Genomic DNA, 25,890 nt, shown 5'->3' on the forward strand with positions numbered 1-25,890 from the left:
ATTCCGCCCCCTCGTGATTCACCTCCCTCTCTGCGCTCCGTCTGTGGTGCGCGGCTCTGTCAGTCAAGTGGACTCTAGGAAGGGATTGGCTCCTAGTGATCCGCTTGCTGCGCTGTTCCAACTGATTGGGGCACTGGCCGCTGCATCTGCAACTAGTCTCTTGTCCTTGACCCTCACCTGTTAAAAGGGCAAAGAAGAAGTGGGAACCGCGTGCTGCTCCAGTCGGGTTCCTAGACCAGCATCACCTCCTCGACCAGGCTGCGACCTAATTGGCCTCAGCCATTCCTCTAAGACTGCCCGTGCCAAAGGTCTCTGATGACTTCCATATGGCTAAATCTAGGAGTCACTTCTCAGTCCTTATCATGCTATACTTCTCAGAAGACATTTGATTTATTTTTCTTTTTTTTCTTTTTTTCTTTTTTTTTTTTTTTTTTACCATTCTTCACTGTTTCCCCAAATACGTGCTTCTGCTTTCGTCTCTCCCAGTCCTCCTCTATATTCAAGTTTGCAGTTGCTTATTTTCTGCCGTCTCACGTTCAGGTGTTCGTGACTAGTGCACCTTTCTTTCCGCTGACTCTGTCCAGGCCTCTGTGGACTCACCTGAATTCCATCAATAGCCTCCTAACTGGTCTCGCAACATCTTGTCTGCCGGACTGTAGTTCATTCTTCACCTTGTAGCCAAAATGAGCTGCTTAAAGTTTTTTAGTGGAATCTCACCACTGGTGATACAGTACAAACTCCTTATCGAACCTGAAAAATAAGGCACTTACTTTTCCCTCAAGCTTCATCTCTCAACATCATACCCACTTTTCTTCTTCCTTACCCCATTCCCTTTGCTTCTTTCAGTTCCTAAACTCTACAGTGGCCTAGGAAGGCAGTTGGCATTATTGTGTTTTCTCCCTGTTTCTCCGCTATGCCTAGCATTCATTTTAGAAATTCCTTTCTAAAGGAAGGCTTCCAGAATTATCTCCATTCATCCTCCCTCCACTTCCAAGCTTTCCCTTCCATGTAGGTTTGCCAGATAAAAATAGGACGCTCAGTTAAATTTGAAGTTCAGATTAAAAGCAAATAATTTTTAATCTGTCCAGTGGAATATTTGGTATCCATATGTTTATTTGCTAAATTTTTAAAAATAAAAATTTTTATTTACTAAATCTGCAAGCCTACTTCAGCGAGCTCTCATCACGGCCTTTTCTCTGACAGCTCTTATCACATATTTTATGTGGGTGGGGCTTTTCTTGTTCACCGTTATGAATAACGCAGTGCCTAGAATGTAACAGACACTCAAAAAAAAGATTTGGTAAATAAATGGTGGAATATTGTGGACGAATGGTGAATCCTTGCTGGATATTCTTGGAGGAACTCTCTCATAAAATAGGAAGTAATTATGAAATATGCTCTTTAAAATGTAATGATCGGTTTAACCTTACAGATTATTACTTACGACTTTGTCAGTAAGCATAGACATGCTTGTCAAAGAAGCATGTCTATAGTTTTGCCTATGTAGATCAAAAGAAACTTTTGTAATTTTGGGAAAAATACAAGTTGTATTTTATAATTTTGGATTTTGTTTGTGGTGGGTGGTTTTTGTTTTTTTTGTTTGTTTGTTTGTTTTTGATGGGTACAGTGAAAAAGTAAGAGAACTAGCTATCCCCATCTTAACCAGACACTTATCAGTTCTGTTCAGAGCCTGTCCACCACTTGAATCTGTTTATTTACCTCAGTAACGGGGACAAGAATGGTAAATCAGTATTAACAAACTTTTGCTTTCATATCATGAACTCTAAGCTTTCCCCAATTAACTTCAGTCTCTTTGCTAATTGAAATATCTTTTTCAAATACCCTCACTATTTCCTCTGAGCTACATCTTGTCTGAGTGGATATGGACCAACAAGGAAGAGTTTGAAAGTAATCCATAATGTTTACTATTAGTACTACATGACCAACCTGTTTGCTGATTTAATTTTTCTTAATATTAAGTCCAGGCTAGAGATTTGACCCAGAGGTACTTACACACTTATTTTACAACTATGCTGTCCAACCGTGATAGCCAGATGAGTCATTAGAATGTGACTAGTACAACCAAAAAACTGAATTTTAATTGTGTTAATTTTAATTAACTTTAATTTAAAAACTGATATTTGATTCAAGTTACTAGATACTTCTAAGTGTATTTGGAAAATATGGGTTATGTGTATACTTTTTCAATTGTAAACTTTTTGAAATCTAAATATAGATCAAGTATTTCTGATTTAAAAATAGTGTCTGAATTGGGATGTGCTATAAGTGTAAAATATATGCAGGATTCCAAGATTTAGTATGAAAAAAATTAATATTTCACTAATAATTTTTGTGTTGACTATAAGTTGAAATTACAATATTTTGCATAATTGCATTAAGAAAAATATATTATTAAAATTAATTTTACCTGTTTTTAAATTGTTTCCAGCTTTATTGAGGTATGATTGACAAAAATTATATATATTAATGATTATTTGATATACATATACATTGTTAAATGATTACCACAATCAATACATCCACCACCACACATAGTTGCCATTGTGTGGGCGGGGAGCGGGGTGGGGGCTGAGAGCACTCAAGATATACTTTCTTACAAAATTTCAAGTAAACAATATAATATTAACTGTAGTCACCATGCCGTATGGCAGATTCCCAGAACTTACTCATTTTAAAACTGGAGGTTTCTTCCCAACCCCCAGCCCTGGCAATACCATTCTGCTCTCTACTTCTTTGAGTTCTAATTTTTTTTCTTTTCTTTTAGAGACAGAGTCTTACTCTATTGACTCTGTTGTCTAGGCTGAAGTGCAATGGAATGTTCACAGCTCACTGCAGCTTAGAACTCCTTGGCAAATGTGATTTTCCCACCTTGCCTAGGACCCCAGGCATCGCTGTCACATCTGGCAATTTTTTTTTTTATTAAAACAGGGTCTTGCTGTGTTGCCCAGGCAGACTAGAACTTCCAGCCTCAAGCAGTCCTTCCACCTCGGCCTCGCAAAGTGCTTACAGGTGTGAGCCACCGCATCTGCGTAGAATTCAAGTTTTTGTGATTCCACATATAGGTGAGATCATACAGTATTTGTCTTTCTGTATGTGGCTTATTTCACTTAGTATAACGTCCTCTTGATGCAAATGGCAGAATTTCCTTCATTTTTATGGCTGAGTAATATTCTATTATGTATATGTATATGTATGTGTATATGTATATGTATACACATATACACACCACAGGTTCTTTATGAACTCATCCATAGATGGACACTTAGGTTATTTCCATATCTTGGCTATTATGAATAATACTGCAATAAAATGGAAATGTAGATATGTCTTTGACATACTAATTTCATTTCCTTATTAATATATACCCAGTAGTGGGGTTGCTGAATTGCTGAATTGTATGGTTACTGTATTTTTAATTTTTTGAGGAACCTCCATGCTGGTTTTCATAGTAGTTGAAAACCACTATGGGAGGTGATTGAAGTATGGGGGTGGGTCTTTCTTGTGCTGTACTCGTGATAGTGAATGTAACAGGCACTCAAAAAAGATGTGGTAAATAAATGATGGAATATTCTGAATGAATAGTAAATCCTTGCTGGATATTCTTGGAGGTACTCTCCCATAAAGTAGTAGTTGTACCAATTTCCATTCCCATCAACAGTGTACAAGGGTTCTCCTTTCGCCACGTCCTCACCAACACTTGTTGTCTTTTTAAAAACTAATAGTCATTCTAACAGCTATGAGGTGACATGTCATGGTGGGTTTGATTTGTATTTCCTTGATGGTTAACGATGTTGATCATCTTTTCATGTACTTATGGGCCATTTGTATGTCTATTTTGTAGAAATGTCTATTTAGATTTTTTTGTCCATTTTTCAATCAGGTTGTTTTTTTGCTATTGAGTTATATGAATTCCTTATATATTTTGCATATTGATCTCTCATCAGATGTATGGTTTACAAGTATTTTTATTCCATAGGTTTCTTTTCCATTTTGTTTTCCACTTTGTTTCCTTTGCTGTACAGAAGTCTTTAAGTTTGATGTAGTACCACTTATTTTTGCTTTCCTTTGTGCTTCAGTGTCTTATCCAAAAAATCATTGCCAAGACCAATGCCAAGGAGATTTTCCTGTATGGTTTCATTTAGGAGTTTTAGAGTGTCAAGCCTTACATTTACATCTTTAATCCATTTCAAGTTAATTATTGTATGTGTTGTAAGATGAGGGTCCAATTTTATTATTTTTCTATATGGATATCCAACATAACAAAAGTTTTCCAACACCATTTATTGAAGAGACTATCCTTTTCACATTGCATATTGTATGTATTCATTGACACCCATATCAAAGATTAGTTGACTGTATGCGAGTGGATTTATTTCTGGCTTCTCCATTCTGTTCCATTGGTATGTGTGTATGGTTTTATGCTAGTACCATACATTTTGATACTGTATCATTGTAATACAGTTTGAAATGAGGAAGTGTGGTGCCTCCAACTTATTTCTTTAGCTAATTGTGGTTTTTTTATTTTTTTAAATGTGGCTAATAGAAAATTTGAACTTATATGTTGATGTGGTTTGTCTGTGTCCCCACCCACATCTCATCTTGAATTGTAATTCTCACAATTCCCACATGTTGTGGGAGGAACCCAGTGGGAGGTGATTGAAGTATGGGGGTGGGTCTTTCTTGTGCTGTACTCGTGATAGTGAATGTAACAGACACTCAAAAAAGATGTGGTAAATAAATGATGGAATATTCTGAATGAATGGTAAATCCTTGCTGGATATTCTTGGAGGTACTCTCCCATAAAATAGGAAGTAATTATGAAATATATGCTTTAAAATGTAATGATCGGTTTAATCTTACAGATTGTTACTTATGGCTTTGTCAGTGAGTGGAGACATGCTTGTCTATGCTTACTCATGAGAGTCTCATGAGATCTAATGGTTTTAAAAATGGGAGTTTCCCTGCACAAGCTCTCTCTTCTCTTGTCTGCCACCATGTGAGACATGCCTTTCACCATCTGCCGTGATTGTGAGGCCTCCCAAGCCACATGGAACCATAAGTCCATTAAGCCTCTTTCTTTTGGAAATTGCCCAGTCTCAGGTATATCTTTATCAGCAGTATGAAAATGGGCTAATACATATGTCTTTCATTTTATTTCTATCAAATGCTGTTCTAAACTGCCTGGCCACAGGCAGGCAGGAATATAATTAACTAAAATATTCTTATTTCATTGCTTATTATGTAACAAAAGAGAAGGGAAAATATCACTTTACTTCTGCTGTCTCCAAATGCAGTTTACTTAAGAAAAAAAAATAACTCAGTGAATATATTATAACCCCTGTTGTACAATAACTATGCTTATCGGGTTTTGCTATTGACTTTTTTCATTTTTGCCTTTGCAAATGCTGTTTTGTCTTCCTGCAATGCCCTGCTCCCTCCTTTTCTTGTCCTTATGACATATTCTTATTTTCTTCAAAACTCACTCTTCCTTGACAATCTTAGAACAGATCAAATTTTCAATTTTCATAACAGTTTTAGACATATATATATTCTATTTAGATATCATACTGTACTTCTAACCGTTTTGTTTTTTTTTTTTTTTTTGAGATGGTGTCTTGCCTTGTCACCCAGGCTGGAGTACAATGGCGTGATCTCAGTTCACTGCAACCTCTGCCTTCCGGGTTCAAGCAATTCTCCTGCCTCAGCCTCCCAAGTAGTTGAGATTAAAGGCATGTGCCACCATGCCTGGCTAATGTTTGTATTTTTAGTAAATACGGGGTTTCACTATGTTGGCCAGGCTGGTCTCAAGCTCCTGACCTTATGATCTGCCTGCTTCATATTCCCAAAGTTCTGGGATTACAGGCATGAGCCACTGCACTTGGTCCTTTTTACCGTTTTATTGCCAGCACCTAGCATATTACCTGGCACCTAGTCTGACAAATATATATTTGCTGAATTTAACAGAATACTAGACAAAGTAAAACTCACTCTGTTTTGTTTTCTGTAGTGTTCCATCAAAGCGCTTACAATTTTTGTTACCCATCAGGTAAATTACAGTGGTTTGTAAATAACATTGAAAGCTTTCAACAGCAAATTGTGTGTTTCTAAAAAATTTATGTTGAGTGGAAAACCAGTATGGTACCTCTAGAAATTGTTGCAATTATTTTCCTTTAGGTTTTTTGCCCCATATAAATGGTAAAAATAGGAAATGTTGGGACACTAGTTATGTTTGTATGGTAATCATTATAGCAAGAAGTAGGGATGACAGATTGAAGTTTCAAAGACCAATCTGCTATCTTGAGAAGTCAAATGGGTCCTGACACTCCAACTAGCATAAAGTGTAGTTAGGTTGCCATTTTTGTTTATAGTGGGAGATTGGCCAAACTTTGGTTTCTACTGGAACAGCCTATGTAATGAGATGGGCCAGTCATGATTAGGAGAATTATTAACAATTCTTTTTAGAAAATCATGTTATCTTCATTATGGTGTACGTATACAGGCAATGTCCTATGGAAGAAACAAATCAAGTACAAACCTGTGCTTGCAATTTAGAACCTGTGTCTTAGTGACTTTCTATTTGGAGCTCATTTTGAAAAATCACTTTTTGTATATCTCTCCTGTTTGGTAGTCAAAAAGGCTTCTTTGTAGAACAGTAATTTTAGTATTTCTGTAGTATGATCACCTGTTTCTTTGAGTCTCCTAAGGAATGAATTTTATTTATGCAAAATAGCCTATGTTTTACATCACCCCATGCCAAATGCACTCTGAATATTTAGTGAAAGTGGATCCAGCTGTTTTTGTACGATGATGTATCAACAGAAAAACAGATGCACACATTGTTAGTAGTAAAGACTATGCATGTTGTTGTCTCTATTTGAGAAATTACTGTCTTTTTGTAACTTTGTTTGTGTTTATTTGCATGTATTCTTGATTTCCTTTTTATAAGAATTTCACAGATTTTTTTAATTGGAAGCTTTTCATTCACTGGCCATATCTCTTAACTCATTTAATAAATATTGAATATTATTCTGTGACAAGCACTGATATATGGCCTTCTTATGTATTAATCTATTTAACTATTATAACAGTCCTATGTGGGAAGACTACTAGCATTCTTCACATTTTTTTCCATGAGGAAACTGAGTCTAAGAGATATTAAGTATCTTTCCAATGTTGCACAGTTAGTAAGTGGCAGAGCTGGAGTTTAAACCCCAATGGTCTGTGCACTTAAAACCTTATACTGTACCATCACTTAAAATGGATGTGATTGATACCCTCAAGAAGATTACATTAGAGGTGACCAAAAGGCATGAAAGGTTTTAGTGGAGTAAGAGGACAACAGAACTCCCTTCACAATCCACAATCTTTTTTCTAAAATTTGTTGACTGTGTTGTAAGCTGTCAAAGGAAGGGATCTTGTTGTTAATCTTTGTTTTATCTCCAGCACCTAGCATTGACCTTGCATTTACTATCTATTACAAAAAAATAGAATTCAGGTTATGGAATGGATAATGATTATATAATTACTTAGAATAGTAGCCTCACTCGGTTAATCCATCATTGTTTAGCAGCTGACTGAGAGCTCTTTCATCCCACATTGTTCATTGCTTTTAGTTCACTTCTTTATCAATTTTCATGGAACACCTAGCCCTAAATACCAAAGACTGTGTTGTCTATAAGCAATGTTCTTGATTTTTCTATTTAGTTGATTTGTGGAGAGTAAAAGAGTCTGTGATCAATACACAATAACAGCAATGAAATGTAAATGGAATCCTAAGATTGCTAAGAAAAGTTGCCTTTCATTTAACTTATGTTGAACTCATTTAAATTTTTTAAATGCAAGAGCTATGATTCCTGGCAAGGCTTTTTGGGTTGTTCAGCAATAGAAACAATATGTATAAATGTTTTGCTGAAGAGGAAAAGGCAAAAGAAACAACAATCCCAATGCCTTGTGAGGCTGAGGCGGGAGGATCATTTGAGGCCAGGAATTTGAGACCAACCTGGGCAACATAGTAAAACCTCCTCTCTACAAAACATTTCAAAAGTAGCTGGGTGTGATGGCATGTACCTGTAGTCCTAACTATTCAGGAGACTGAGGTGAGGGCAAGGGGGTAGGATCACTTAAGCCCAGGAATTTGAAGCTACAGTGAGTTATGATCAAGTCATTGTACTCCAGCCTGAATGACAGGGCAAGACCCTGTCTCTTAAAAAATAAAAGTAATATAATAATATTCTGGTTCCTGATTATAAGTTTAAAAGTAGGTGAGAATATAATGTATTTAATGTAATATATGAAAGCCTCTCAAAACCCCAAGAGATATTTTTACTCCTTTTGGTGGCCCTTAATTGCCAATTATTCTACTATATTTTGTTCTAAAAAGAAACAAAAAAGATTCTGCTCTTCCTTCTGCAATAATATTGGATGTTAAATTTTAACAGGTCATAAATGAAAGCTGTTTTTATATGTATTTAAGATAAAAGCCTGATTTTTAATAACAAAAATAACTTTTGTTCTACTTTGTGTATTTTTCCTCTTTATTTTTCTACTTTTTAGGCATGTTTTCCAGTTTAAAATGCAGCAAAGTGTGTCTCATGTCATCTGTGTCTTAGTGCTAGAGACGTTCTAATATATTTTACATATTGATAGTACTGGCTCTCCCTCCTTCCTGGGGGATGAACAGGGCTTTATTTTAATACAATTTGGAAATGGTGTCAGAATTCAAGGTTTTATTACTATAGCAACAGAGAATAATGGAAAGACTAACTGTCAAACGTTCAATGTTGCCATAGTGACAATCAGTTGCTTTACAGATATGTTTACTATTCCATTATGGTCAGTTTTTCAAATATGCTCATCTATATGAATGCTCAAAAAGGAGAGAAAAAGTTCAGAATCATTTAAGAAAGAAGGAAGCTCCTCAAGAGATGAAAGTAATTTGTTTCACTGCCCATTATTTAATAAGAAACTCACAGAATCCACAAAAAAGGATATAAAAGAAATAGAAATTCACATTTCTGTCCTAATAAGTATTCTTCCTATTTGCAATCAGGGAAATTGAAGCATGGAGTTTAAGGCATGTCTGTATTGTCACTTCATGCTATTTCAAATCATTTTCTCAAAGCTTCTGAAAATAAGGGATTCTGCCATATTGAAATGGAAAAAAATTTCCCTTCTTAAGCAATACCATTGAGGGCACATGCCTGCCAAACAATTGTACTGACCCTAGAGAAAATCCTTAAAGCAAGCAATAGTTTATTCTTGTCTATCTGATTGTCTTCCTTTTCCTTTCAGAAGCCTCCTTCCCTTGCTGACAAAACATTCTCATTATAGTAACTCATCAAGACTGTTAGTGCTATACAACTTCCTAGTGACCTTGTTTCATACCTGTCTCTTCCTCTTCCCATAATTATTTTCACTAGACTAAACCCAGGGAGGACATGGGTGATGCTCATTTTCACCATTGAAAATGTAGTTTTTAGCACAATGCCCACCACATTATTATGTAGGACATAATAAATATTAGTTGAATGAATAAACTTCCATTAAAGGATATCCTTTGTTTCAGTCTCTCTAAGGCTCTACCAGATGACCAAAACACTAAACTCAAGGTGTTGTGTAAATAAGCGGCAATGGCCTAATGAGTCACTTTTTTCAAAGTACAAACTACTTTAGAAATGACTGGTGTTTTCTGATTCATCTGGGAGGTGGTTGTTGAGAAGTCAAGATGCACTTATTCTGTGGATGTAATTTGCTAAATGGTAGTTAAGTTTCTGGATTGACCAGCCAAACTATATGTAATGCAAACTGTGCCTGGGCTATAAATACAATAGTACCACTTTAATAATTTCTAATTCCTTTCATAAAATTATTTCAGTTCTTCAAAATGAACTGCCATCTCCAATTCAGGATTTCAGGAGCTTATCTCTACCAGCCAAGAATGGTATTTCTGGCAACAGGAAACATTCCCAGGTGCCACTAGTTTGTGGCTAATTATACTTCTGTGGTAGGAAGGATAACACCCCCTGAAAGGTGTCTAAGTCTCAATTCCCAAAACACGTAAATATGTTACCTTACATGGCATAATGGACTTTTCACATGTGATTAAGGATCACATGATGGACAAATTATCCTAGATTATGTTGTTGGGCCAATTTAATTGCAAGGTTCTTGTAGGTAAAAGAAGGAGGAGGAAAGTGAGTGTCAGAGCAATGGCTGTGTGAGAAGACTCCACCAACCAGTGCTGGTACGGAAAAGGCAGTAAGGGGCCCATGAGCCAAGAATAGGGGGAAGCCTTTCGAAGCTGAAAAAGTAAGGAAGTTGATTTTAACCCAGTGGCTCCAAGTTTGGACTTCTGACCTCCAGAACTGTAAGATGATACATTTGTGTTGTTTTAAGCCACTATGTTTGTGTTGTTTGTTACAGCAGCAATAAGAAACTAATACAACTTACAGATCTATTTAAGGGAAATGAGTTTTCAAAGAGCAAAATTCTGAGATGCTTTGGATTTAGCCTACTTAACACTCAGTTACAAACCCCTAGCTCACCCACTACAGCTATCTTTATTTTCTAGTGGGCAAAAGAACTCCAATCATATCGAGGAGGAAAAAACTAAAAATAATAATGAGAAACAGCAATAATAAAAAGACAAAAAAAAAAGTAAAAATTTCACAAATACATTAATTAATAAGAATCAAAAACCCCAACTAGGTTAAATCAACACAGATGATTCAGTAATAATTATTTTTTCTCTGGAAAATTTTGGGGATTCTAATGATCTGCATATCCATGAACACAGAGGGACTTTGACGTGTTGTCAAGCATTTTATGCAGTCTGATTCTAAGTGAACTTATGATGTGTTAGTTTTAGTTTATGAGCATCAAATTTTATTATTCCTTAAAGGACTCCCTTGGAAGGTAACTCAGAATTAGCCCTCATCCATACAAAAAATTAAAGTCTTTGAAATGAACTTGCAAGAACTAAAAAAATAGCCCTTGGTTTGGAACACCTCCAGTGCAAACAGTAGGAAACCAAACTTTGAGAAACTGTGTAATCATTCTTCCTGCAAGTCTTGTATAATGAGTTGGAGACAAAATCCCATTGTGGCATAAGATAAAGAGTGGTTGAAGGGAGGTAGAAAAAAAAGTGTTTAACATGTTTATTCTCAAGAGATGATCACACTCATTAGGTAGATCACTGTAAAATGATTCTTTTTCTTGGGACACTTGAGTTTGAGCTTTTATTTTTTATTTCATCTGTAATGTTTCCAAGTGTATATAAGATAAGGAATACTATACCATTATTGCACCTTACACAAATGACAATTGTTACAATTGAATCTAGGTATTAGTTACCTTACCAGATAAATATGTGGCTGTGATGTGCTTACATGCCATTTTTTCCAAAAGCTTTATAGATAACTGACAACAGATATTCCAAAGATTAAGATGGGAATCACTGGACACACAGGAGTAGAAGCGTCTTCATAGGTGATCTAGTTCAAATAGCTGAATATTCAAATCCCATTACGCCAGCAGCACTAAACTTTTCTAGCAAAATTTATTTGGATCCTTTAATTAATTCTCATAAGATTTCAAGCCTGTTTACACTTTGGTCCTTTAGAATACTTCTAGTGTTCTACATCTTTTCAAATGTAATACACAGTATTCTAGACATAAAAGCTGTATTCTAAATGGAAACTCCTGTGGCAGAGTAATCAAGTGATCATTTTTCTTATTCTGGATATTAGACTTCTATTAATGAAACCTAAGATTACATCAGTCTCTTGATTATCTCTTTTGATTGTCACATTTATTTATTCAACAAAAATGTATTGGAGGCCTACTGTGTAAACAAACAAAAATCCCTGTTCTTACAGAGTTTACTCTCTATGACCTATATCATTGACTTATAAATGTATAAATTCTAAATTTGCTCTGAACTTATTTTGAAATGTACTTCTAAGGTTCTGCCAGCTTCACTCCTGCTATAAGTCACTGCTTTTCCAAATGGTGTCTACTTCTGCTCTGTTCTGAAAACAGTTTTGAAGATTTTATAGCTTACCATGTGTAAGAGTCACCATTTTTTCATGATCAACAGATCTCTAAATAGAAATATTTATACACTTTTTATACTTGCCATTTAACTAAAAATTATTTATGAAAACCATAACAATTGAAAATGAGCAGGACTACAGTGAAAAACCCAGAAAACAAGGCAACAATAACAAGAAACTAAATGATACAACTTCAGCACTTTTAGAAGAATATGCACAAATACAGGAAGCCAAGCATTGCCTTGTAGTTAATTGCTAAAATGAGAGCAGTGCACTACTGAGGACAATTATTAAGAAGCACATCACTTGGCATTTTCTGTGTTGGCCATTTGATTATACTTGTTTCCATTCGTGCATGTGGACTTTGGACATTTTTAAAAATTATGCTGCAAAGAAAGCCAAGCATGTTTTTCTGTTTTATGTGGTGAACAAAATTGTTTTGCAGCATCACTGACTAAAGTAATAACTGTTATTTCAAGACACTTGTCAAAAGCATGAGGCACTACTTTTGCTGGCAAGCAAAGGTACCTAAGGTCATTTGACAGACTGATCCATAGGGAATTTCTCACTGCCAACAAAAGAAAGGGTCTGTTCAACATTCTAATACGACTGGTTGTGTTCTCCCTCACCCCTAACTCTAAGCAGTTTTTAAAACTTTCCTTCAGTGCTTTTAAAAACTGCTCTATCCTATCTCCCCTGTGCTCAGGTGCTCAACATCTTTTGCCTGTATAAAGGAATGATCCCCCAAATGAATCTCCACTCCAATCTATCCCCATTTGCTCTTCTCCAGATTCTCATATTAAAGCATAGATCCCATCTTGTTTCCCTCTTCCTCAAGAATCTCTTATCCTGCTTCCTGATGTTCTTTTCCATACTAACACCTCAACTTCTGAGTCTTTTTTTTTTTTTTTTAAATTTATTTATTATTATTATACTTTAAGTTGTAGGGTACATGTGCATAACGTGCAGGTTTGTTACATATGTATACTTGTGCCATGTTGGTGTGCTGCACCCATCAACTTGTCATTTACATCAGGTATAACTCCCAATGCAATCCCTCCCCCCTCCCCCCTCCCCATGACAGGCCCCTGTGTGTGATGTTCCCCTTCCTGAGTCCAAGTGATCTCATTGTTCAGTTCCCACCTATGAGTGAGAACATGCGGTGTTTGGTTTTCTGTTCTTGTGATAGTTTGCTAAGAATGATGGTTTCCAGCTGCATCCATGTCCCTACAAAGGACACAAACTCATCCTTTTTGATGGCTGCATAGTATTCCATGGTGTATATGTGCCACATTTTCTTAATCCAATCTGTCACTGATGGACATTTGGGTTGATTCCAAGTCTTTGCTATTGTGAATAGTGCTGCAATAAACATACGAGTGCATGTGTCTTTATAGCAGCATAATTTATAATCCTTTGGGTATATACCCAGTAATGGGATGGCTGGGTCATATGGTACATCTAGTTCTAGATCCTTGAGGAATCGCCATACTGTTTTCCATAATGGTTGAACTAGTTTACAATCCCACCAACAGTGTAAAAGTGTTCCTTTTTCTCCACATCCTCTCCAGCACCTGTTGTTTCCTGACTTTTTAATGATCGCCATTCTAATTGGTGTGAGATGGTATCTCATTGTGGTTTTGATTTGCATTTCTCTGATGGCCAGTGATGATGAGCATTTTTTCATGTGTCTGTTGGCTGTCTGAATGTCTTCTTTTGAGAAATGTCTGTTCATATCCTTTGCCCACTTTTTGATGGGGTTGTTTGTTTTTTTCTTGTAAATTGGTTTGAGTTCTTTGTAGGTTCTGGATATTAGCCCTTTGTCAGATGAGTAGATTGCAAAAATTTTCTCCCATTCTGTAGGTTGCCTGTTCACTCTGATGGTAGTTTCTTTTGCTGTGCAGAAGCTCTTTAGTTTAATGAGATCCCATTTGTCAATTTTGGCTTTTGCTGCCGTTGCTTTTGGTGTTTTAGACATGAAGTCTTTGCCCATGCCTATGTCCTGAATGGTACTACCTAGGTTTTCCTCTAGGATTTTTATGGTATTAGGTCTAACATTTAAGTCTCTAATCCATCTTGAATTAATTTTCGTATAAGGAGTAAGGAAAGGATCCAGTTTCAGCTTTCTACTTATGGCTAGCCAATTTTCCCAGCACCATTTATTAAATAGGGAATCCTTTCCCCATTTCTTGTTTCTCTCAGGTTTGTCAAAGATCAGATGGCTGTAGATGTGTGGTATTATTTCTGAGGACTCTGTTCTGTTCCATTGGTCTATATCTCTGTTTTGGTACCAGTACCATGCTGTTTTGGTTACTGTAGCCTTGTAGTATAGTTTGAAGTCAGGTAGCGTGATGCCTCCAGCTTTGTTCTTTTGACTTAGGATTGTCTTGGAGATGCGGGCTCTTTTTTGGTTCCATATGAACTTTAAAGCAGTTTTTTCCAATTCTGTGAAGAAACTCATTGGTAGCTTGATGGGGATGGCATTGAATCTATAAATTACCTTGGGCAGTATGGCCATTTTCACGATATTGATTCTTCCTATCCATGAGCATGGTATGTTCTTCCATTTGTTTGTGTCCTCTTTGATTTCACTGAGCAGTGGTTTGTAGTTCTCCTTGAAGAGGTCCTTTACATCCCTTGTAAGTTGGATTCCTAGGTATTTTATTCTCTTTGAAGCAATTGTGAATGGAAGTTCATTCCTGATTTGGCTCTCTGTTTGTTTGTTACTGGTGTATAAGAATGCTTGTGATTTTTGCACATTAATTTTGTATCCTATACATTCTTCTCAGCACCACATCGTACTTACTCCAAAATCGACCACGTAATTGGAAGTAAAGCACTCCTCAGCAAATGTACAAGAACAGAAATTATAACAAACTGTCTCTCAGACCACAGTGCAATCAAACTAGAACTCAGGACTAAGAAACTCAATCAAAACCGCTCAACTACATGGAAACTGAACAACCTGCTCCTGAATGACTACTGGGTACATAACGAAATGAAGGCAGAAATAAAGATGTTCTTTGAAACCAATGAGAACAAAGATACAACATACCAGAATCTCTGGGACACATTTAAAGCAGTGTGTAGAGGGAAATTTATAGCACTAAATGCCCACAAGAGAAAGCAGGAAAGATCTAAAATTGACACTCTAACATCGCAATTAAAAGAACTAGAGAAGCAAGAGCAAACACATTCGAAAGCTAGCAGAAGGCTAGAAATAACTAAGATCAGAGCAGAACTGAAGGAGATAGAGACACAAAAAACTCTCCAAAAAATCAATGAATCCAGGAGTTGGTTTTTTGAAAAGATCAACAAAATTGACAGACCAGTAGCAAGACTAATAAAGAAGAAAAGAGAGAAGAATCAAATCGACGCAATTAAAAATGATAAAGGGGATATCACCACCGACCCCACAGAAATACAAACTACAATCAGAGAATAGTATAAACACCTCTACGCAAATAAACTGGAAAATCTAGAAGAAATGGATAATTTCCTGGGCACTTACACTCTTCCAAGACTAAACCAGGAAGAAGTTGAATCCCTGAATAGACCAATAGCAGGCTCTGAAATTGAGGCAATAATTAATAGCCTACCAACCAAAAAAAGTCCAGGACCAGATGGATTCACAGCTGAATTCTACCAGAGGTACAAGGAGGAGTTGGTACCATTCCTTCTGAAACTATTCCAATCAACAGAAAAAGAGGGAATCCTCCCTAACTCATTTTATGAGGCCAACATCATCCTGATACCAAAGCCTGGCAGAGACACAACAAAAAAAGAGAATTTTAGACCAATATCCCTGATGAACATCGATGCAAAAATCCTCAATAAAATACTGGCAAACCGGATTCAGCAACACATCAAAAAGCTTATCCACCATGATCAAGTGGGCTTCATCCCTGGGATGCAAGGCTGGTTCAACATTCGCAAATCAATAAACATAATCCAGCATATAAACAGAACCAAAGACAAGAACCACATGATTATCTCAATAGATGCAGAAAAGGCTTTTGACAAAATTCAACAGCCCTTCATGCTAAAAACGCTCAATAAATTCGGTATTGATGGAACGTACCTCAAAATAATAACAGCTATTTATGACAAACCCACAGCCAATATCATACTGAATGGGCAAAAACTGGAAAAATTCCCTTTGAAAACTGGCACAAGACAGGGATGCCCTCTCTCACCACTCCTATTCAACATAGTGTTGGAAGTTCTGGCTAGGGCAATTAGGCAAGAGAAAGAAATCAAGGGTATTCAGTTAGGAAAAGAAGAAGTCAAACTGTCCCTGTTTGCAGATGACATGATTGTATATTTAGAAAACCCCATTGTCTCAGCCCAAAATCTCCTTAAGCTGATAAGCAACTTCTGAGTCTTTACAAGGTAATTTCCATTTTTATTTCTTGCCACCAACAGGCAGGGATTCTCTATTCTCTACCTGTACCTTTTATTTGGGATTTTGTTCACATAGAGATTTTTGTCTGGTTTTATTGTGTGCTTAGAGGGAAGTTGGGGAGCAGAATGGTGGGGTTTATATGCTAGGCTGCAATATATGCCTATAAGTGGGTGAGTTTCTGTGTCTTTGGCAGGAAAGGGGGTTATTGTATCTTGGATAAGCATTGAAAGTTGGCAAAAAGAATAGACAGGACAGTGGAGACTGGCTGACAAACAAACAAACAAACAAAACTTCAAAGACAGCACAGGAGGAGGGGTTTATGTGGGCACTGGTGAAGGAAGAGGCAGACAGTTGAAGATCTGGTTGGGTAGCAAGCTGGGCCTAGTTATACAAACAGGTGTCAGGTTCACAGCAACACAAGGACTTATAGTAGAGGCTATATAAAAGGTGAGTTTTGACCATTTCTCTATGCATAATTAAGTGAGCTTTGTTAGTAAGAGCAGTATAAGATATTGCCTATTCATGGCTGAATTAGAAGTTTAATCAGATAGAAATATTTTAGCCATTAATATACATGTTTTAAATCGCATGCATTGATTGATGAGTCGTTGTTCTTCTTCCTATCAAGCAGTTTTGTGTAGTGGAGGCATCACTGGATGTCGATTCAAAGAGGTTTGAGTTCGTGGAAGATGATATATTGCAAAAATGGCTGCAATATCTCCCATGCCCCTCAATGTTCTCCTGCAAAGTGGCTTTGCCATTCCCCGATCAAGAGAAGGAGTCTAGTTCTCTTTCTTGAATCTGCATGGGTCCTGTGACTATCTTGACCAAAACAAAAAGGAAAACAAACAAACCCAACAGCAAAAAACCAGCAGAAGTAATGCTATGCCAGTTCAGACATAGCCCTTAGCTGGCTTGGCAGTCTCCACTTTGCCCTCTTACGAAGTAGCCACCATATCAGAAGTTTGGCCACACTGATACTACCAAGCTGTGAGAATCTCAGGCATTGTGGATAGGTCCTAGGGGAAAGATGTCACATGGTGAAGAAAAGATGCCAAGAAGCACTGAGACAGCAGACAGATAAGTGAAGAAACCACCTTGGAAGTTGAATCCTCACCATCCGCCCCTGATGCTTCATAGAACATAAACTACGAAGCCAAATCTTTTTGGAATTCCTGATCCACAAAATGGGGAGGGAGGGAGATACAACGGTGGTTCTAAACCACTAAATTTTGGGGTGTTTTGTTAAACAGCAATGGATAAGCAAATAGGATTCTTGTTTCATTTCTGTCATTTAGTAATCCAGTAACTGAAGTTTTTCATCCACATCTATAAAATGTAGACATTGATCCTGGTCTGTCTACCTCATGTACTTGCTGTGATTTTCAAAGAAGATAAATAGATGAAAGTATAGTGAAGGCAACATATTATTATTGCAGTTTGAAAAATCTCTATGTCTATAACACTGATTTGTATGTGTCTATCATATATGTTTTCATTATCTCATGATGGTTCTTTCCAATTATAAGCATGGATATTTGAGATTAGGTCACTGTATTTCATTTGCAGACTTTGAAATAGGTTTCAATTTAGGCGGAATGTCTTTTTATTATATATAGAATTTACCCTATTATGTTGTTCTGATAATATTTTAAGCAATTGCTAGCATTTTCCCTTCAAATATATTTTACATTACAGTTGAATATGATTAGAAAGCATCCCTACATTTTTTAAATGATCAAAATGATTTTCCAATCATTTGAACAAATCACAAAGCCTTGCAGGAATTCTATGGCTCATTGTTTCTTGACTAAAGTAATTTGAAACAGGAAATAAAAATCGATTCTGCTTCTCTAAATAATAGAAAAGCTAAGGAGAAATTTTTTAAAAAGCAGTAAAATAATATTGGCTGTTTGTTTTTATTTCTATAGAGCCAGCATATTTTAATTTACAGTCAGCAGAGAGACTCTTAATCTGCAAAATTGGTCGATAATGTAGTTCAGTCACTCTCAAACTTGGAGGCATTCTGGTTAATGAAGGAAGGGCTCACTTTTCAATTATAATTCCCGGCGATAATAACCTTATAATGTTGAACAAAGGCTAAATGTGTCTTTCTTCTAGTAATAAAATAGAAAATATTGACCAAATAAAGCTTCAAAACTGTGCTACTTCCAGGCATCATATCTTGGAATTGAGTGTTCTAGTCAATTTAATAATCTAGTTAATAAAAATTTTAATAGAGAGACAATGGAGTTTCGAGAAAATAGTTTAGGTTCTATTCTAAGCCCATCTTCTTACTAGTTGTGTGGGCAAGACATACAACCACCTAAGCCTCAGTTTACATTATCTGCTGCCACATAAAATGGAGATTATCTATATGATTAGGGTTATGATGGTTAAGTAAGAAATAAATGTAAAGTACTTATCATTATGCTTTATGTTACAGAGCTTTAATTGGAATTTGTTGCTGTGATATGTATCCTGTGGGCAGGACTGGCCCCATTGCTGGATGTGTTGCTAATAGCCTTGACACTTCTATAACCACTGTTATCAGCCCTACTCCTATTACTTCTTACTGCACCTGCTGGGTCAGACGCAGAACCTCTCTTCACCAGAGGCTCCTGAAAAGATATTTTAGGTTTTCTTATAATCCGTTTTTCTAGATAAGCTTTCCTTGTGCTTGGTTAGTGGAAACTTGAATCCTGCCTTCAGTCCATTTCTCCACCTGCCCACTGTCAAAGAGCCATGAGATGTCCTAGTCCTGGGCCAGCTACTGCTGCTTCCTCTGCGCCACCTGATATGGTTTGGATATTTGTCCCCACCCAAATCTCTTGTTGAATTATAATCCCCAGTGTTGGAGGGGGCCCTGGTGGGAGATGTTTGGATTATGGGATTGGATCCCTCATGAATGGCTTGGGTCATCCCCTTGATGATAAGTGAGTTCTTGCTCTGAGGTCATATGACATATGGTAGTCTAAAAGTGTGTGGCACCCCCCACCCCACACACACACTTGCCCCTGTTCTTCCTATATGATATGCCTGTTCCCCCTTTGCTTTCCACAATGATTGGAAGCCTCATAAGGCCTCCCCAGAAGCAGATGCTGCTGTGCTTCCTATGAAACCTGAAGAACCATGAGCCAATTAACCTTTTTTTAATAAATTGCCCAGTCTCTGGTATTTATTTGCATCAGTGCAAGAACAGCCTAACACACTACCCAATAGACACACATAACACTTCTTCGAGACTCATAATTCTAATGTCTCTTGTTTAACAGCCCCGAAATCTGTAGATGCATGTGACCAGGACTTCTAGTGACCTACTCCTCCTCATGCTAGACTTTCCAGCAGGTGCAGTCTCTTTACTAAAGCCTTTGGGCTATTGCACCTAAAGGTTTGGATTGCCTGTAGAAGATTTTCTATGTGAAATCGTTCTTTTGGTACCTGCTGGTCTTGCTGAAGTCACCTACTGCATCAAGTCAGAGGTCAGATCTGTGGCTGGGCTTGCCTTGAGAATATCATATGGCTAATGCGAACTCAGCCTAGGTATATAATGCTGCTTCTTTGATTTACATCTCTAACATGGTAAAAGAAACCAGGACAAAATGAGAAAAGAAAGAAGAGTGCCTTGAATTTTATTCCATTTAAGAAAAAACATTTCAGCAAGTAGGCCACATATATTTGCATCTTTAAAAAATTAAATCAATACAGTAATCAAACAAAAATCCATTAAGCTATGAAACAGCAGAGCTACAAATCTACATTCTTTTTAATGAATGCATTTAATCGTTAAGGGATAAAATGTTCAGAGGAAAAACTCAATGTGTCCTTGGCTTTAAATAGATTTAACCTTGCAAATACTATTTGTATATTCAGCCTCTACCGCTAAAAGGAAATTATTGTCAAAAATGCAATTTACTTTACCAAAAAAGAACAACAAAACATTAAATACTGTTTGTGAAAATGCTGAAATACTAAACATTCACTGGACATCCAGAGGATGAACTGTACTCTATTAGGTACTTTTGGACCACTGTAATTTTAGTTAGAGCAGTTCTTGTCCTCAGAAGGCTTAGAATGAAATAAGGAAAGAGGTGGGTAAACATTAGATATAGTAAAAATATGTTGATTTAGTTAATATTAAGTATAAAATTTGTTAGATCATAAATTGACTACTATTTAAAAATTCTTACTCTATACTGTTCTCTATACCTTTAAGTATGCATCCTAAGTTAAAAAGCCATATAATTTTATTTGAAAATAAATATAAAGTATCAAAATTAGAAAGAGAAGCAGTCTTCAAAACTAATCCTTATATGATGCTATTCTGGGCCTGATACTATCTAAAGGGTTCTATACATATTAACACACTGAATTCTCATGATGATACTATAATGAAAACACCACTACTATTCCTATTTCTCAGAGGAAGAAACTGACCAGTAAGATAATAAACAACCCGCTGGGTCCTTGTACCAAATTCAAGTAAAAGAGGAATGACTTGTTCAAATCAAAATAATTTCACGTTGCAAAATCGATTTTTAAAACTTTCAAATATTCACAAATACAGGACAAACAAAAGTGTAGGACAAAACAAAACAAAACAAAAAAAAAGCCAGTAGTTTAGAGAAGAGTTTTGAACTGAATTTTGAAAATGAAATTTTTGTTATAGGCATTTTCCTGATTAAGTACCTACTTTAAGCCATTAGAGATTAATATATTAGCAGGAATTAGTTATATCAGAAAAATAAGATAAGGAGAGAAGGCCAGCTGGGCATGGTGGTGCACGCCTGTAGTCCCAGCTACTTGGGAGGTGAGGCAGGAGAATTGCTTGAACCTGGGGGGCACAGGTTGCCGTAAGCCAAGATTGTACCACTGCAATGCCAGGGTGACAGAGTGAGACTCCATCTCAAAATAATAATAATAATAATAACAACAACAATAATAATAATAAAATAAAAAGATTTCATGAAAAAGACACCAAAAGCAATTTCAACAAAAGCAAAAATTGACAAGTGGGATCTAATTAAAGAGCTTCTGCACAAATGAATAAACTATCATCAGAGTGAACAGACAACCTACAGAATGGGAGAAAATTTTTGCAAACTATGCATCTGACAAAGGTCTAATATTCAGCATCTATTAGGAACTTAAATTTACAAGAAGAAAAAGTATTAAAAAGTGGTCAAAGGACATGAACAGACACTTCTCAAAATAAGATATACATGCAGGCTGGGCGCGGTGGCTCACGCCTGTAATCCCACAACTTCGGGAGGCTGAGATGGGTGGATCACGAAGTCAAGAGATCGAGACCATCCTGGCTAACAGGGTGAAACCCTGTCTCTACTAAAAATACAAAAAATTAGCAGGGCGTGGTGGCGGGCGCTTGTAGTCCCAGCTACTGGGGAGGCTGAGACGGGAGAATGGCGTGAACCCGGGAGGCGGAGCTGGCACTGAGCCGAGATCCTGCCACTGCACTCCAGCCTGGGCGACAAAGCAAGACTCCATCTCAAAAAAAAAAAAAAGAAGAAGAAGAAGATACACATGCAGCCACCAATCATAGGACAAAAAGCTCAACCTCACTGATCATTAGAGAAATGCAAATCAAAACCACAGTGAGACACCATCTCACACCAGTCAGGATGGCTATTATTAAAAAGTCGAAAAAGAACAGATGCTGGTCAAGTTGTGGAGAAAAAGGAACACTAATACACTGTTGGTGGGAGTGTAAATTAGTTCAGCCATTGTGGAAGACAGTGTGGTTATTCCGCAAAGACCTAACAACAGAAATACCGTTCGACCCAGCAATTCCATTACTTGGGTATATACCCAAAGGAATATAAGTTGTTCTATTATAAAGGCACATGCATGTGTATGTTTATCGCAGTGCTATTCACAATAGTAAAGACCTGGAATCAACCTAAATGTTCATCAATGATAGACTGGATAAAGAAAATGTCATACATATACACCATGGAATACTATAAAACCATAAAAAAGAACGAGATCATGTCCTTTGCAGGGACATGGATAGAGCTGGAGGCTGTTATCCTTAGCAAATTGAATCAGGACCAGAAAATGAAATACAGCATGTTCTCACTTATAAGTGGGAGCTAAATGATGAGAACACATGGACACATACAGGGGAACAACACACACTGGGGCCTATTGGAGGGTATAGGAGGAGGGAGAGGATCAGGAAAAATAATGAATGGGTACTTGGCTTAATACCTGGGTGATAAAATAATCTGTACAACAAACCCTCATGACACACATTTACCTATTAACAAGTCAGCATATCTTGCACATATACCCCTGAACTTAAAAGTTTAAAAAAAGAAATATGCAAAGAGAAAAAACAATGTTATATGAGTCTAACAGTTCCATAAGAAATGTATAAAACCAATGAAGTTTAAAAATGGCAGCCAGTGAATTATGTCTCTCTTGTTTCTTCGCCTTTTACAATATGTCTTTACTGTTTGCTATGTAGTCTGTTGAAATCTGTGCTGTTTTGTGAATTGCTTGGACCAATAGAATGCAATAGTAGTAGTATCTGGTACTTCCAGGGCCAGGCCTTGAGTCCCTGTAGCTCTGTTTTCAGTTAGAGGGAAGCCAACCACCATGGAAAGAAGTCCAGGCCATCCTGCTGAGGAGAGGGGCCCTAGAACAGTGCTTTCCAATAGATTCCTGTTATAATGAAAGTACTCTACATTGTCCAATGTGGTAGCTGCTAGCCACATGTAGCTATTGAGCACTCCAAACATAACTTGTAACTGAGAAACTGAATTTTAAACTTTATTTAATTTTGATTAATGTAATTTTCTATATAAAAGACATATGTGGCTAGTGCTTACCAAATGGGTAAATGCACCCCAAAGGAAAGAGGTCACATGAGGAAAGAGGCCACAAGAAGAACTAATGTGTCCAAAATGACTGCCAGCAACAAGGCACCAGATGTGAGAGGCCTCCAACCCTAGTTAAATCTCCTAGCTGACACCAAATGGAACAAAGACAAGCTGTCCCTGCTGAGCCCTGCCCAAATCCCTGACCTACAGAATCATGAGCAATAAGATTGTTTTCAGCCATTGAATTTGAGGTGTTTTGTAATTCAGCAATAGGTGACTGATACAGACATGGTGACTGCAACAAGGTCTTGCCATCCTAATGAGGACCTGTCTGGTGGAGCCAACTGCCCTTTTCCAGGTGAGATCTGATGCTGTTATTCCACAGAAATGTTGACTGCACATAGGCACCAGCTCAAGAAATTAAGGTGCTTGAAATAAAAGGTGCAAGAAATCAAACCCATTTTCTCTTATTAAGCATCAGGACCTTCATATGCAGATTTCAAAGACAGGTCATTATCATGGGAATGGAAATTTATAACAACAAAGTCTGGGCTCCAGCCACTGGATTTCAGTGTTTCTTCTTTGTTCTCAACAGAACCTGAAAGTCTGGATCCCTCCTGCTCTCCATAAGATAGCCTTCGACCTTTTTCTTCTCAAAGACACAGATTGTCATAACTCTGGGCATATGTAAGTGTAGCATATGTAAGGCCAGAGATGTTAGCTGAGCAGATCAGGGCTGAGGAGTGACAGTTTACAGCAACTATTGATATGACTCCTCTTGTAGAATCACTAATTTCTTTCCTTCAGCCGTCACCTTTTTTACTGAATTCCTGACTCTGCGTTGTATAAACGTCCTCAATATTCCTGGTCACATGGCATTTTTACTACTTGACTCCTTGCCTCTGCTTTCTTTTACGCTCCTGGTGCTACATCAATTACATTTTCAGGATCAAGGAGAAATATTATATTATTAATGAGAGGGATCTTTGTATACAACTAGACTTTTTAATGATTGACTATCCTTGTTTTATAAACATTAATGAGCTGATCTCTGCATGCTTTCAAGTCTGATATTATTTTGGTGAGGATATATGATGGTGAAACAAATGAGAAACGGTATTCTCATTTAGCTTATTAGGTGAAAAAATATTAAAGTAATACCCTGTATGATATATGACTGCTTGCCAACATAACACTTTATATATGGCTGGTTGCATGTACCACGGTAGGAGATTATTGAGAAAAAAACTTTTGGATTTTGCTCATTCAAAAATATATACATCTTCTGCATTGCACTTTGTGAAAATAAGTTATTTAATATATTAAAAATTCCTTGTAGGCTGCTAAGATCTCTCACCCATTTAATGACCACTCTAGGCTCTGTAAACTGATTTTCTGACTCCTCTACTCATGGGTGAGCTGGAGAGCTAGCTTCATGCTTTGGCTGTCGTCAGTCACAGGAGCCCCTGTTGATCTTGAAAGCTGTGAGTCAAGGAGCAAAGGGGAATGTTCATCTGGGCAGAATGGATGTGGAGGCTAAGGAACTTTTGGAGGCTTATGGTTCTGGGAAAGCATGGAAAACAAAAATGGGGCCAAATTGAAAGTGTTAGCAATAGAAGCCAGTCAAAATCAAGAGATTCACAGAAACAGCAGGATGCTCAGTGAGTCAAAAATAGGAAACACACTGGTTTTCTTGCCACAAAAATTCCAAGCCTAGTATAGTGACAAACACAGTAAAAGCACAGGAAATGGTTGTTGAATGAATTAATTAATATAATTATTAATATAAGTGAGAAACTCACGGTTGAGTCTAAGAGGGAATGTTTAGAACCAAGTCAAAACTAAACTGTGCATTAGGCAATGTTTTACTTTGTCACACCAATTTCTTTACCAAGGCAGACTTGAGTGCTTTTCAGGTTTAAAATTTCATCCCTAATTGAAGAGTGAAAGACTGTGGTAGCATTTGGGACAGTTAGGGGAAGATGGCTTCTGTTGACATCAGGGAAAAAGAGACAAGGAAGACAAAACATTTGTTGAACAATTTCTATTTGCTAAGCGTGTCACATGCATTATTTTATTTAATTCTCACAACATCCTTTTGTGAGTGCTTCATTTCTCTTACCCAGTTTTATTGATAAAGAAACTAGGGCACAGGATGTTTAAGTAACTTACTCCAACTTACGCAGCTTGTAAAACAACCTCTATGGTGGAACTGAGATTCAAATCCAGGCTTGTCTGATTCAGAGCTAGTTTCTCAACCTTTAGCCCAGTGTGTTGTTCAACTTGCCCACCAAAAAGAATTATTTGCAGTGCTTATTAAAAATTTGTATTCCCAGGACCCAAGTCTAGAACTTACTAAATCAAAATCTCCAAGACTGAGGTCCTGCATTTGGTACTTTTAGCAGGCACACCCCAAATGATTGACTGATTGATTGATTGACTTAAAATGTTTGTAGAGAAGGGTGTCTCACTGTGATGCCCAGGCTGATCTCAAATTCTTGGGCTCAAACTATCCTCCCACCTCAGCCACCCAAAGTGCTGAGATTACAGGTGAAAGCCACCCACTGCA

The 25,890-nt window shown here is 37.1% G+C and overlaps 1 long non-coding RNA gene across 1 annotated transcript; it reads left to right on the forward strand.

Annotated features, from left to right (window-relative positions):
- The first annotated feature begins 1 nt into the window (after position 1).
- On the forward strand, positions 2-24,540 carry LOC139357582 (uncharacterized). Its single transcript, XR_011611034.1, has 4 exons — positions 2-308; positions 2,950-3,083; positions 23,589-23,679; positions 23,917-24,540. It is a non-coding gene; the product is annotated as an uncharacterized lncRNA (long non-coding RNA).
- Positions 24,541-25,890: the final 1,350 nt, after the last annotated feature.

Source organism: Macaca nemestrina, chromosome 12 (genome assembly GCF_043159975.1).
Source record: "Macaca nemestrina isolate mMacNem1 chromosome 12, mMacNem.hap1, whole genome shotgun sequence".
NCBI classification, from domain to species: domain Eukaryota; kingdom Metazoa; phylum Chordata; class Mammalia; order Primates; family Cercopithecidae; genus Macaca; species Macaca nemestrina.